We start from the raw sequence: 15,019 nt of genomic DNA on the forward strand, positions 1-15,019 counted from the left end.
AGTTTGAACCAGATTCACCTTCATCTTACCTCTTGATTCTTAATCTCTTTCTCCACAGAGATGCACATGCTTCTTTCATCTCAGAATCTCCATTTTTTTTATTATTAAGAAATTTTCTATTCATTTTACATACCAACCACAGATCCCCCTCTCCTCCCTCCTCCCGCCCCCAGCCTTCCTCACCCTCAATCTACTCCCCATTCCCACCTCCTCCAAGGCAAATTCTCCTATGGGGAGTCGGCAGAGCCTGGTACATTCAGAGAATCTCCACTTTTCTTTTTCTTTTTTTTTTTTTTATAGAAAAAAGTCTATTTGGTTTATTGTTCCAGGGGGGTGTCAGCATGGCAGAAAGAGCAGGAAGCTGAGGGCTCACGTCTTGACCTGCAAGCAGGAAGCAGAGAGAGTAAACTCGAATCTCCACTTTTAAATGGAGGTGATCATCCAAGTAGCATGTTGACAGAAATATGTTTGGGTATGTAAATGCAAAACTCCTACAAGTTTATTTAAATATTTGGGGGAGATATATATTTTGATGATAAAATAAAAATAAATGCATACTACTTTAGGAGAGAAAAATGTGAGGCTTTCTAGGAATGCTGAGGTTTGTTTTTGTTGTTTTTCTTTGTTGTTGTTGTTTTTTTGAAACAAGCCTAAAGTAACTCAAGCTCGACTTCTACCTGCTACATTAGCTGGAGATGACCTTGAACTCCTGATCTGCCTACCTCCACATCTGAGAGGTGAGATTGCAGCTGTGTGCTACCATCTGAAGTTTTTGTGTGATGTTGGGGGTTGAATCCGAGGCCAGTTGCATTTTAAGCCAATACATCGCCAACCCTGGGTCTGCTTTTAAATTAGACATCATAGCCCATTTGGTAAACATTCAAATTTCTGTCCTAAAGGAACTCCTAAGGGAAAGTCCAAGCAGCAGCAATTTGGGCCAACAAAGAGTGAGGAGAGAAAGGGGAGGTATCACTAAGAGAATAATCTTCTGTGCCAAGTATACTTGCTGCTTCACAGATACTATCTTGCCGAGTTTTGTTTAACTTTACTTTTATTTTATTTTTGCTTTTTGAGGCAGGGTCTGTCTATGAAGCCTAGGATAGCCTTGAAGTCATGATCTTTCTACTTCTAATTCCTAAGTGCTGGGATTACAGGCATGCTTCACTCCATCTGGTTCATTACTCTTCATTTTGTTTAATTTTGGCACTGAGTCTCATGTAGCCCAGACTGGCCTCAAACTCAAGCTCAAACCTGTTATCTAAGTGAAGTTGACCATCCTCTCTTCACCCGTCAAGTACTAAGGTTTTGGCATGTGTCTCCATGCCTAGCAATCTATATTTAATGCCTAGATGATGACGACGACAACGACGACTACTACTACTGTTACTACAAAAAAGCATTATTGTTTATAGTAGAATAACAAGGAAAGTTAGCCTGCCCTAACTTGTAAAGCTTACAGTATAAAAATATAATCATGTAATGTAGGGGGGAATAAAGAACACACATTTATCACTGAAATGTTATGACTTATTCCCATGAGGAAAAAAAAGCAGGATAACTGGGGCCCATTCTTTGGTTTTACATATCAACTTAACTTTAAGTTTTAATATCTTAGTTTTAGTATTTCTTAATAAAATTTTATTATTGGTATTACCATATTCTTGGGTATTTAGAAGTGTTATTAGCACATTATAAAAATTTTAGTCAACAAAACTGAAGAGACAAACTTGAGCCTTTTTTATGATCTTTGCATACTGTGTATTCAGTAATTTATTATATTTCATCCCAATTAAAAGCAGTATCAACTATCAATTAAGACTTTATATGCCATATGAATAATACCAAAAAGACTTAAAAATATTCCAGAAAATAAACTGCAAGACAATATCAAATCATTTTGAAACAGAGGCTTAATTTTTTCATAGAACACTGTCACTTAAATCTATAGCTTGAATGTTCTTCACTTTAAGAAACCTAATGTATGACATAGACATGTAGCAACCCAACAGAATAGATTGATTATTATTTTTTTATTTCATCCAAATTTTTTTATTTTATATTTTAAAATAAAATATAATTTTACAATAGATTATTTTAAAAGGTCCCACTGCAATATCTTCTAAAATATGAAAAATTCCAGGTAAAATTTAAATTAGCCAACATATATAAAGAAACTATATGCCATATTGAGTAAAGCCACAAACATGAAAATCAAAGGGCATGCCAAGGAATATTACTTGAAAATAAATAAAACAATAAAAAACCCTAACCTTATTAAAAAACTCAGTCTTTGCTACTATTATTGAGAATTTTGATTTCAGAGATATAAAATCCTTTATACACATTTATGAGATTTATGAGTACAGACTACAAAGGAGCATCAACTTATAATATACATAGTAGTTCAGTATATGTAAAATTTTAAATGTATTTTAAGTTGCAAATCAACACTTAAAATGCAAATATTAAATTTATTTAATGTTAATCATAGATAAGAGGAGCAAAATTGTTTTATTAATGACATATATAACTGTGAGTGTGAATAACAGTTTTTACTACATTTTAATATAGTAATTCTTCACATTTAAAGGTTTCCTAAACAATGGTCAGATTCATACAGAGATTTTTAGGTGAAATTCTCAAACATGGAAAGACCAGAAATCAAAAGTACAAAACATGCTTTCATTTAACTATGTAAATCAAAGATACTCAGTCATGTCTAATGTGCATTTTCTGAATAACATGCTTTAAGAAAAGCAACTCAAGACAAATAACAAAAAGAATGAGCCCATATCAAAATGCTTTTTTTCTGTTTTGAGATGGCTGAAGATCAGCCTAAATATTCTAATTTAAAAAAAACCCAGTTCCTAGTTTTAGGTCATTTCTAAGTTACCATAGTTAGCCAGAGAGCTAAAGAGAGAAAATGAAAGAGCAGAAAATGAGCAGTCTAAGAAAATCCAAATGTAAACTAAATTTATCTAAAGGTAGTAACTACCAAATTATCTGAACAATCCAAGTTTAAAAAGGGTAGACATATAATTTAACTGATAAAGTAGACCCAAATCAACATAACTAGCAAATAAAGCCATTTAAAAAAATCCTTGTATCCTCAAAATATACAGAAATATTCATTTATTTCTAAACATTTTAGGTAATGATAGGACAGGTATGATATACTAACAAGCTCACTTACCAAGTCTAGATTTCTGTAATTTTTTAAAAGGGAATTTACTGATAAAGCTATTGCAATGGAAAGTAGAGATCTATTCTGGAATCATAATGTTAAAAAAAAATGACCTTCACATTTACATAAAAAAAACCTAACAGTTCAAAACTGATTTCTCTGCAATAAATGTTCTTTTTTAAAAAATAAGAGATTTATTTAAAGGTTCATGATTTAATACATAAAAAACAATTAAAAATTAAATAAATGTGCCTGATGAAAATTTCTTAATGGGTTCTCTGCTAACTAGGTGTTGGAGTCTCTTAGGCTGAATTTCTTTTCCTACAAATCTCAAAGTAGGCCTTACAGCTCAGAAACCATGGAACACACAAATATTCTGATTATCATACTCACAGCCTTTACTCTTCCTTCCTCATCTGTCAATACTTTGCAGTTTGCTTCCCATTTCCAGGCTTATTCACTGGCCATGTTCTCGTGCTGGCACATTAGTAATGAGCCACACTTTAATCTTCTCCAGCCAGCTCTTCTTACTGCCCAGAACTTACTATGCCTCACAGGTGACACTTCTTCCAGCAGATGTTGATTATAGTCCCAATGCACAAGAGATGCTCCCAAAGGGGCTTAGAGCCCCTAACAACATCACCTGCTTCCTTCTGTATCCACATAAGCAAGCACTGTTGTACCTGTTTTGAACATCTAATGATTTCAAGAAATATTATACAGATGAGATCTTTTCATTAGATTGCTTGACACGAAGTTATTTTTTTCCATAATACTGCAGCAAACAGATTGTATGATTCCATTTGAGAGAAATATTTTTTATACAGGTTTTCTCTGTGGCGCAGTTTAGTTTACTCTTCTGCTAGAGAAAATTGCTGAAGAACTGGTTCTGAGGTTTCTAATGGCGCAGTGTTAACTAGAGTGAATGATTCACGGATGTTCTTAACATTCAGGAGTAACACGGAAGACTAACAGTGCAGCCTAGGTCCAAAGCTGATGAATGGCGCAGTGCTGCTGTTGTCATAGCAACCGAGAGAAAGGGGGGGGGGAAGCAGCACCATAGAAGGAGCTGTGACATGGATTCTGGGAACAATTTATATTAAAAAGCTGTAAGCATCTCATGCCTTAAAGCTACAAACTCCTCTAATTTCTCTTTAGGAATCTAAATTCTTGAATTTCTGACTCTGAGTTGTGTAAATACACATTGCAAAATACAGTAGCTATGTAAACAGCTACAACCCCCCACAAGCTATAATAAGGCAATTTAAAGGATCAATATAGTACTTTGAAAGCTAATACATAAATCTGCAATATCTTCATAATATATTGGGTCATATTTTAAAATTAGACACTGATATATAGCTACAATGTAAGAATTACCTAGAATCTAAGACAACCAAAAGTTGTTTTTAAATACTCAGATATATTTAGATTAAATACCTTTTATTTAGATGATATACATCAGATACACTAAAAACTGCATCATCATCAACAGACTGACTCATGAAATTGGAAAGATACCAGTTTCAAAGACAGATATGCTACTGGATTCCTTTTACACACAAGAAGGTTCAAAGATACCAACTTCACTAAAGATGCTTATTTCCTTCATTCACAACAAAGAAATTACTGTATCATTTTGATGTGATAAGATTACTGTTCCACCCCATGCTTCGAAAGGCCTAACTCTTTATTTAGACTGGAAAAACCTTTTTCTGTGTAGTTTTTCCTCACCTCTCAAGAATCCAGAATAGTTCCTTCCCCTCCACTGGATAGTAGGATAGCTTCCAAAAGGACTTATGGGAGAAGGACTTAAGAATGGCATCAATATATGGATTGCTGAAATGGTATTCTCCTCTGCAGTATTCTATATATGGCCCTAAACTGAGCTGTGGGGGAAAAATCTTTTATTATATTCCTGAGGCACGGACCACTGGTGCTATTCTATTGCATCTATTTAGAGAGGGCAATTGCATATTAAATCATTCTTTTTCATAACAATGTGTTTCTTTTCCATTATCACTCATTTTATGAAATGTTCAGACACAACATAAAGCAAAATAATTATGGAAATCAATGCATTATCGTTCTCTTTCATAGGCTGGCAGTACAATAATAATTCTAGTATAAATTATGTATTTGTTGGTCAAAGATTCCTGAAGCATTAATCTCTAGAAATGATAGTCACCACTTTAAATGTGACTAAAGGACTGCAGTGCAGTACAAACCACATGCACTTCTGACTGTAGCTGTAGTATGAATTTGATTGCTTACCAGGCATCACCATGGGTAACTCAATAACTCCCATCACTAGATTCATCATCAGCAAAGTATGAGCAATAACATATATTATACTTTCTTCCTAAAGTTACTGTGGTAACAGAATAAAATAAAACAACATAATGCCAAGACTTGAAATGCCATTTTACATAAAAATACTTAGTTAAGAAAAATAATAAAGATAAAAAGGAGAAATGGGCTTCAGTAAATTTCAACCAAAAAATGGTCTGAAAAGTTTTCTAGGATAGGCATTTTTTTTTTTTTTTGAGAGGGAAAGGGAAGAGTGAAGGAAGAAGGAGTGAGACAGACAGACAAATTTACTGTTACTACATTGCCCAGGCTAGTCTGGAACTCATAGATACTCTTGCATTAGCCTCTTAAGTACCCAAGATTAGAGATATACCATAGTACTTGGATTTCTAGGCTAGTTTTCATGTCCGATAGCATATTTGGTATCATCATATTGCACACACTTGACACAGTGGCTGTTTCTTTTTATATCATAGTAGGTGAGGAAGCCTTGAAACACTGTTAAAGGATTATTTGAGGTTAAGTACATAAATATAATTCTACAGCCTGTCATGACATACATCTCTTAGAAGATGGTAACAGTGAGAAAGTAAAAGCAGTTTCCACAGAAGGATGATACTAACAAACATACAAAGGAAGGAACTTGCTTCAGATAATCTTCAACTACTTTTTACTTCACCTAACTAGAAACTGTAAAGTCAAGTGAAAAGTGAGCATTCATGTTTGATTTGAAAATTTCACAGCTGGCATTACTTGGTTCTGTGCTCCCATTGTAGTCTAATCTCTTCTATCTAGTAAGTCTTTAAAATCAAATATTATTGTATTATTGTGTCAACTTGACACAAGCTATAGTCATCAGAGAGGAAGGAGCCTCAGTTGAGAAAATGGCTCCATGAGATCCAGCTGTAAGGCATTTTCTCAATTAGTGATCAATAGGGGAGGGCACAGCCCATGGTGGGTGGTGCCATCTCTGGACATGTAGTCCTGGGCTCTATAAGAAAGCAGGCTGAGCAAGCCAAAGGGAGCAAGCAAGTAAGCAAGCAAGCAAGCAGCTCCCATCCATGGCCTCTGCATCAGCTCCTGCCTCTGGCTCCTTCCCTGTTTGAGTTCCTGTCCTGAGTTCCTTCAGTGATGAATAGCAATGCTGAAGCATAAGCTTTATAAACCCTTTCCTCCCCAACTTGCTTTTTGGTCATGGTGTTTCATTACATCAATAGAAACCCTAACTAAGACAATTATTGTGTCCCACTGGTTATTTCTGAAGAAAATTCTCTTTAGTTGTGACTTTAGATTATCAACAATTTAATACTTGGGGTCAAAGCACAAGTTTTTTTCCCTCAAAATGTCACTATACAAACCATGCTGAGGTGATCCATACATTAGCTAGATTCAGAATAGCTCTGAAAAAAATACTGTAAACTTGGAAATCATTTTCCCACTGTGTTTATGCTTGGTAGGAACTGAAAGATGAGGATATGGTAGAGATACATGGAAAGACAAAATGCATAGGTTTTGTTTTGCTTAAAATGGTTCATTTAACTAAAAGGCAAAAGGGATTTAAGGAGTATTCCCTTGACTACTAATTCCTAACTCCCTTATGATTAATTCAGAAAACAAATCTAAATTTACATGAAATCCTTTACTCTTTTTATGCCTGTTCTCTTTCCACTCCTCCTCCATTGTAAGCTTTCTCCAAAGGACGGTCATCAAGGATAAGTGTTCCAGTGCCCCACGGCAGGACACTATTGAGATGAGATGACTATATGAACTCTCCACTCTCGCAGAGAAATATCAGGTCTTACTTGAATTGTTGCAGTAATTCAAGCTTTGGTGAGATTTCAATGTGGGCCTACATCTTTCCTACGGATGGCTGCAGCTCCAATCAGGACTTCAACTTGCAACAGTGATGACAGAGAAAGAAGCATGCTCAGAGGTAGGGTGCATTCCTAGTATGTGTGAGGCTCTGGCTTCAACCACCGGCACCCTCTCACACAGGAGTATATATTTTTTAAAAATCATAAAACGTGATTGCCTACACATTGGAAATTTACTAAAGATCAATAAAAGAACAAGACACTTTCAACTCTGAAGGACAAGCTGTCAGGACTGGACATACTGAGAAGCAATGTTTTTGTTTCAAGAATGTCATGAATAATATATAAGGGATTTCTGAAGGTTCATTATGCTCTGTTTTCACTTTTTATGCTGCTTTTATAACCTAAATACTAAATAAAACTTTCCCAATCATATGCTACTACCTTTAAATTACAATTACAACACTTAAAAGAGATCACTAGCTCAAAAGGGCTTTTCTTGATGTTTTTATCAGTAAGTCCTAATACATTATCCAATTCCAAGTGGTCAGCCCCAAATACATGTACATAAGAACACTAAATGGGCTCAGTACAATACATACATACATATGTATTAACAGTTATAATTATAGAAGAAGTCATACATTTCAGAGGGAATGGGAGGCAAGAGACACAGGAGTTGGAGGAGTTTGGGGGGGTATGGTAGAAATTGTAAATGCAGTACTCAAGAAATTCTCAAAAAAATCAACTTAAAAATGAGTATATATTGATGTACACATATCAAATATACATTTTCTCACTTTACTTGCTTCATTAAACTAATCTATTTTTGGAAAATTTACCAAATAATATAGAAGAGTATTTAAAAAAAATTATCACTTTCAGAAACAAGATACAGACTTTTATCAGCAACTGGGAAAACACAGTTGTTCAACTAACTCTATTATAACTCAAAACACTGCTCACTAGACTGATAGTACAAAATCATCAACAGGCTTTTGTAGAACATTTGCTAATGGTACCATTTTGTGGTTTTCACAATTCATCCACCAACATGAAAGAACAGCTGACATTTGGGACAGGAATGGTATATTTATAATAAAAGGCAGCTAAATGAAAAGTCTTAGAACACTCTGCCCTCTGGTGTTTAAAATTCTCATCGGAGGGATACTTTTTTAAGAGATGGGTTTATTGCTCTTAGATGCTGAATTTGTCAGTTTGGTTTAGTACTACAAAATCTCTACTATAAACCAAGTATACATTTTTTGTTAAACCTTACATAATCCCATACTGTAATGTACTGCTTGTTGAGAGACCTGCTAAGAACTGCTTTTCAATTTTGGGTATTTGTTTGCCCTTTGTGAAATGGTGTGAATGAGAAGTATTCTTAATGGCCGACACCACTTAGTTCTTACATTCCACATTTGGCATTCTGAAACTCACATTCTACAGCAGGTGAGCATAAAGCAAGTAGGAAGGACAAAGTCAATGAAGCATAAAAACAGATGGTTTCTAGGAACCATCACATAAAACTGTAGTAAATTTTATGGGGAAGATCACAGAGGAATGAGGGATTCCATTTTCCTGGTATATGCCACGTTGTAAAATGGTGTCTACCTCTTAGAAGCATTACACTGCTGCTAAAAACGGATATAAGGGAGTCAGTGATTGAAGGATGGACAACTTTTCTACCTCATAGGATTTCTTTTATTGCATCTCCTCTACATATTTACATTTTGAAAGAGTTTAGCTCTCAAATCTAACTTATAATTTAAACAAATCAGAATTTCAAGTAAAAATGAAATTGTCATTGCTGTGGGATGTCTTTCTGTACGTTGTGAATAAGTGTTACTCTGACTGGTTGATAAATAAAGCTGCATTGGCCTATGGCAAGGCAGCTTAGAGGCAGGCGGGAAATCCAAGCAGATATACGGAGAGAAGAAAGGGAGACAGACGCCACCCACTGCTGAAGGAGCAGCAAGATACCAGCAGACTGGTAATGCCATGGCCACGTGACAACTTATAGATTAATAAAAATGGGTTAAGTTATAAGAGCTAGCTAGCAAAAAGCCTGCCATAGGCCATGCAACTGGTAATTAATATTAAGCCTCTGAACGATTATTTTTAAGTAGCTGTGGGACCATGGGGAACTGGAGAAACCTTCTAGCTACATGTCAGAGTTAAGTTTAAAAAAAAAAAACACCTCTCAAAACTAATAAAGAGGTCTATATAACATGGCAAGAAAAGGTTTTTTTATTTTATTTAATTAATATTTTTCATTTATTTTACATACTGACTATAGTTTCCCCTCCACTTTCTCCTCCTCCCCCCACCTTCCATCTACCCCACTCTCCATCCACTCCTCCTCTGTCTCTATTCAGAAAGGGGCAGGCCTCCCATGTTCTTGAACAAAGCATAGCACATCAAGTTGAGGCAGGACAGAACTCCTCCCCATGCATCAAACCTGGGCCAGGCAATCCAGCATGGAGAATAGGTTCCCAAAACAGCTAAGCACCAGGGCAGGTCCTGATCTTACAAACAGACCAAACTACACAACTGTCACACACATGCAGAGGGCCTAGGTCGGTCCCATGCAGGCTCCTTAACTGTTGGTCCAGAGTCCATGAGCTCCCAGGTGCTCAGGTCAGCTATCTCTGTGGGCTCCTCTGTCATGACTTTGACCCCTCTGGCTCATACTCCCTCCTCCCTTTCTTCATTCAGCAGGAGGACTCCTGGAGATCGGCCCAGTTTTTTAGGGGTTTTTGTTTGTTTGTTTTTGTTTTGTTTTTAAATGCTGAGTTTTATCCATGTTTATAGGACAGAATGTTACAGATCCACAAGCAGATAAATACAGTGCTATTTCACAAGTAAGTCACCCCTGGGGCTGGAGAGATGGCTCAGCAGATAAGAGTACTGGCTGCTCTTCAGAGGACCCAGATTCAGTTCCCAGCACCCACATGGCAGCTCACAACTGTTTCTAACTCCAGTTCTAGGGGATCCGGCATCATCACACAAATACACACACAGGCGAAACACCAATGCACAGGAAATAAAAATAAATTATTAAAAAAAAAAACAAGCAAGTCACCCACAAATCATACTTACTTATGTCACAATAAGCCATTGGCACAGAAAGAAATTGTTTACAAACACTTCTGTATTCCTTTCAGCCTAAAGTACTGTCATCTTCACTTTACATGTGAGCCAACACAAGCTCAAAAGAAGCCAATCTACCTAGACAGTGAGCTTGCAAATAAATGTGTATGGAATTCTTTAAAATAATAAAAAAACCTTTAAGCTTAATTATAAAAACATTGCAAATTTTAAAAATCACATTTTATTACATTTATTTAGGTGGGTGGAGTAGGTGATGTTATGGTGTTCATGTGGGAGTCAGGGGATAATTTGTGGGAAGTGGTTCTTTCCTTGTAGGGAGGAGCCCGGGAAACCTTGAGTGAATGTGTAAAGAACAGAATCAAATTCAGGTCATGGGGGTCACAGTGCTGTAGAATATTATTATTATTATTATTATTATTATTTTTTTTTTTTTTTTTTTTTTGGTTTTTCGAGACAGGGTTTCTCTGTGTAGCTTTGCGCCTTTCCTGGAACTCGCTTTGGAGACCAGGCTGGCCTCAAACTCACAGAGATCCGCCTGCCTCTGCCTCCCGAGTGCTGGGATTAAAGGCGTGCGCCACCACCGCCCGGCTAGAATATTATTTTAAGGTGTGTTACTTTTGTTTATGTTGTATCTGTTTAACTCTGTGAAGCTGTGTTACTGTGCCTGTGTAAAACACCCGATGGTCTAATAAAGAGCTGAATGGCCAATAGTGAGGCAAGAGAGAAAAATAGGCGGGGCTGGCAGGCAGAGAGTATATATAGCAGAAGAAAACTGGGAGGAGAGAGCTAGCAGCCAGAGGAGGAGGAGGACTTCAGGGGCCAACCACACAGCTACACAGCAAGTCACGGAGTAAGAGTAAGATTTATAGAAGTAAGAGAAAAGGAAATGCCCAGAGGCAAAAGGTAGATGAGATAATTCAAGATATGGAAAGCTGGCAAGAAACAAACCAAAATAAGGCTGGGCATTTATAATTAAGTATAAGCCTCTGTGTGCAAATTATTTGGGAGCTGGATAGCGCCTCCTACCCCCCAAAAAGTAAAAACCTCCCAACATTTTGATGTCCCAACATGGGCCGTATTTCCACAGGGCCTGAGAAAGCTGGGGGGGTGGGGATTTGGCTTCTTTAAGAGGCGCTGCTGTTCAGTTGGCAGCACTATATAAAAACAGCAAGCTAAGTAAAAACCACCTGTGCCAACACAGGTAGTGGCTTCCACAGTTTGAACGGTTGAACGAAGTTCTTGATTGTGAACTTCCAAGTAGACCATGAGCTTTAGGCTTGACTCTCAGGAACCGAGAAGTGGGAGAAGGCAGGTGTAGGTTAGCAGTTTAAAAGTTTGCTCATGTGGTCAAAAAAGACTAGAGATTTGCAGTAAAAGTGGTCCAGATAGAAAAACCTCTAAACAGGTTCCAGTGTGTTTAACAATGTGTGCAGGCTTAGGAAAAGAAAAAGGGTATAGTCATAAGAAAAAAAAAGAATAGTTTATAAAATAAAAGAATCTTTAAAGACAGAAGTAAAGTAATAAAAAAAGAATAAGCCATGTAAGATGGGAAATACACAGAGAATATGGATCATGTATGTTATTGTGTTGATTTTGAATTTTTTTGATGATAAGCAAACAACAGCTGCTAAAAGACATAGGATTGTGAACTGGGCTGCTAAATTGAACCAATCTAGATACTTTAGGAATGTCTTAACTTTTAAAGTAAAAAAATGTATTTTACAAATGGAAATCAAAAATACTTTAGAGTTTTGTTCCACAAGAGATGAGAGGCTGTGGATTCCTTCAGGGCTAATATGCATCAGGTTTGATCAGGCGAGACCTCCTGAAACTTGACAGGTGATATCTATCATCAAAGGTTACTGCTGGTCTTCCCAGGATTCGGTCATTATCTCAAAATTTTCTCTCTGGGACCCTAAAGATACTTTACCCACCGACAGCAGGAAGAAGTATGGAGAAACTACACCCACATTCCGCAGAGGGTTATGGGAGGCTTTTGTTTATTTGATGGGCCATAGATGTTTGACATCATTTAGGGGAACATAGAATATTGATACAAATTTAAAGTTATTTTTGTTATACTATATATATGTTTCTACCCTTGTTTAAGGGACTTCTGTATATTTATAAAAATTTAAGGTTATTTTTGTTACAACATATTGTATGTATGTTTCTATTTTTGTTTGAGGTACTTGCCTATGCAGTTTATTTAAAAATGTAAGGTAAAATTCTAGTTTTTGAAAGTTATTATTATAAACTATTTATGATAATCAAGAAACATGGGTTAGTAGTCATTTATAATAATCAAATTTATAGATATGTTAGGTATGCTTTCCAGATCATATAGAGATATATTATAGATAGCCTTCAAACTTTTCAAAGACCTACAGAATATGGCATTTAAAATGTTTTGTTAACATAGGGTTTTTCATGAAAATGAGACACATTTGCTCCTGGCAGCACCAATTTACTTCAGAGATGATGGGCATTGAAGAAACTCCTTATGGAGTTTACTTTCACTTTGGCAAGGTTAGGCACTAGGCAAAAAAAAACTGCTTTTGCATGAACTGCTTGACTGCATGCTGTGCAAACTGGACATGCAAGACCCACAGGAAAGTGACTGCTGAACTTTGCCAAAATAAGGCTGGATGGTCCTTCAGGGTTTATAAAATCATAAAGATCAACAGCAAACAAGTATTAGTTTGTGATATATTCTCACTACTATACATTCTTCTACTGTCTATTTACCCCCTGGAATTTTGTCTGCCCTAATCCTTCAGATACTAATTAACTTTTGGAGACTGGGTCTCGGGATGTAGCCTGGGCTGGCAGCAAACTCATAATGCTCCTGCCTCAGCCCTTTGAGTGCTGGAAATACATATTCTGACACATGTTTGATTCCCTAAGATTAACAGGTTCCATTCATGTCCTATTACTCTCAATTATTTAACTGCTGATTCAACTCTAATGTTCAGGGTTCCTTTTAAGAACTTCATATAACTGATCTTACACACTTGCCTCTCCATCTCAGGTCCTAGCTCGATCCTTCATTTGCCACAACTGTAAAAGAAATACTGAACAACTTAGTTCTACAATTTAGATTTTAGATAAGCAGACTTCTTATAAAAATGTAGAGAAAAGCTATGAGGCAACATTTGACAATTTTAGGATGGAAAACAGATGGTATAAAAAATAAAAAGTAATTTACATATTATTAATCATATAGCAGCATCCAAAGAAATAAATACGGTCATCCCCCCAATTTTTAAATTTAGGGAGGAAAGGGGTGCTAGGGATTGAACCCAGAGCATCATGCTAATTTTCCACTGAGCTACATCATGCCTAGCTCTGATAAAAGATGTGTCCAAAAAGGGGCGTATATAGAGACAGAAAGTACAGAATCAAAGACAGAGTACAAAAACCCTCTAGTCATATTGTCGAGCAAGAACAAAGTCCCAAATGAGAAGAACTGTTTTAAGATAGCAAAGAGAAGACTGTGGAGGTATTAAAACAAACAAACAAACCATGAAAAAGGGACTGACCCACTGCATAAGAAAGATAATAATGTAGTCATTTGTCTGTAAACTTGCATTTACAATTCATCTTTTATGAGCTAAACTGCCAATATTAACTTCTTGATATATACATTATCTTGCTTCATCTATAAAATACTTTGTAAGACAAAAATAACAATAATAAGTACAAAGAAGAAAACATGCTCAGAGTAAAAAGGTTCACATAGGTAAGTAGCAGATCCAGTCAGATATGCACCCCAAGAATATCTGATTCCAAAGTTTTTCCAGGACAAATATTCTGCTTCAAGCAACAGAAAATTACAACTCTTGTACAAAGTTGACAGAATAAAAGTTGAGACTCTTAGGTCAATTTTAACAGCAAGATGAAGAATTATTTTGTATTACTTGGTACACAATATCACAAAAGACTGTCCAAACCACAGTCTTACACAAAGATCATCACAACCACCCCCCACCCCCTTCAGACACCCACTCAGCATTAACTACTCAGCGGTGGACTGATACCATTTCTTTTACTGATCCTTGTGGCCATGGATCATTGTTTCAAAATTACCAGTGCAATTTTCCTCACTTCTGTCTTTAAAGCTTCTCTTTCCCTGAAGCACTTTGACTAAACTCAGTTTACCACAGCATGCATGTTCCCATTGCAATGCTATTTTCCCCCAGATGAACATAATCTTCAGAGGCTCTTAATCTGACAATTGCTATAGTTTAAGGTGCTCCATCCAAAATTCAGAGCTTAATGGCCAATGTGATAGTATTAAGAGGTAGTAGGGTCTTTATGTAGTGATTTAGGCATGAGGGTTCCTTCTTTTACAGTGTGGGATTAGATTCTTATAAAAGAGTTTTCACACAACATCCTGGTTTTTTGCCCTCTCATCATTACCATATGAAGACATGAGGACCCCTTCCTTCCAGAGAATGTAGCAACCGGATACCTAGTCTTGAAAGCAGACAGCAACTTTCCCCATACAACTAAACCTGCCAGTACCTTGATCTTGAACTTTTGGACTGTGAAAAAATAAATTTCTGTTCTTTATAAATTACTCAGCCTTGTT

The 15,019-nt window shown here is 36.4% G+C and overlaps 1 protein-coding gene across 14 annotated transcripts in view; it reads right to left on the minus strand.

The window, feature by feature from the left end:
• Positions 1-15,019, minus strand: part of Tanc2 (tetratricopeptide repeat, ankyrin repeat and coiled-coil containing 2) — a 314,497-nt gene that overhangs the window by 173,452 nt on the left and 126,026 nt on the right. The window contains exon 1 of one of the 14 annotated variants that reach the window (XM_052756542.1): positions 3,578-4,127. The exons of 12 other annotated variants lie outside the window; for them this stretch is intronic. The gene's annotated coding sequence lies outside the window, so the exon portion shown is untranslated. Of the gene's footprint in view, positions 1-3,577; positions 4,128-15,019 lie in introns of those variants that run through there. One more of the 14 variants, XM_052756541.1, reaches the window with a different exon arrangement.

This window comes from Peromyscus californicus, unplaced genomic scaffold (assembly GCF_007827085.1).
Source record: "Peromyscus californicus insignis strain IS unplaced genomic scaffold, ASM782708v3 Scaffold_3__1_contigs__length_106647218, whole genome shotgun sequence".
Classification (NCBI taxonomy): domain Eukaryota; kingdom Metazoa; phylum Chordata; class Mammalia; order Rodentia; family Cricetidae; genus Peromyscus; species Peromyscus californicus.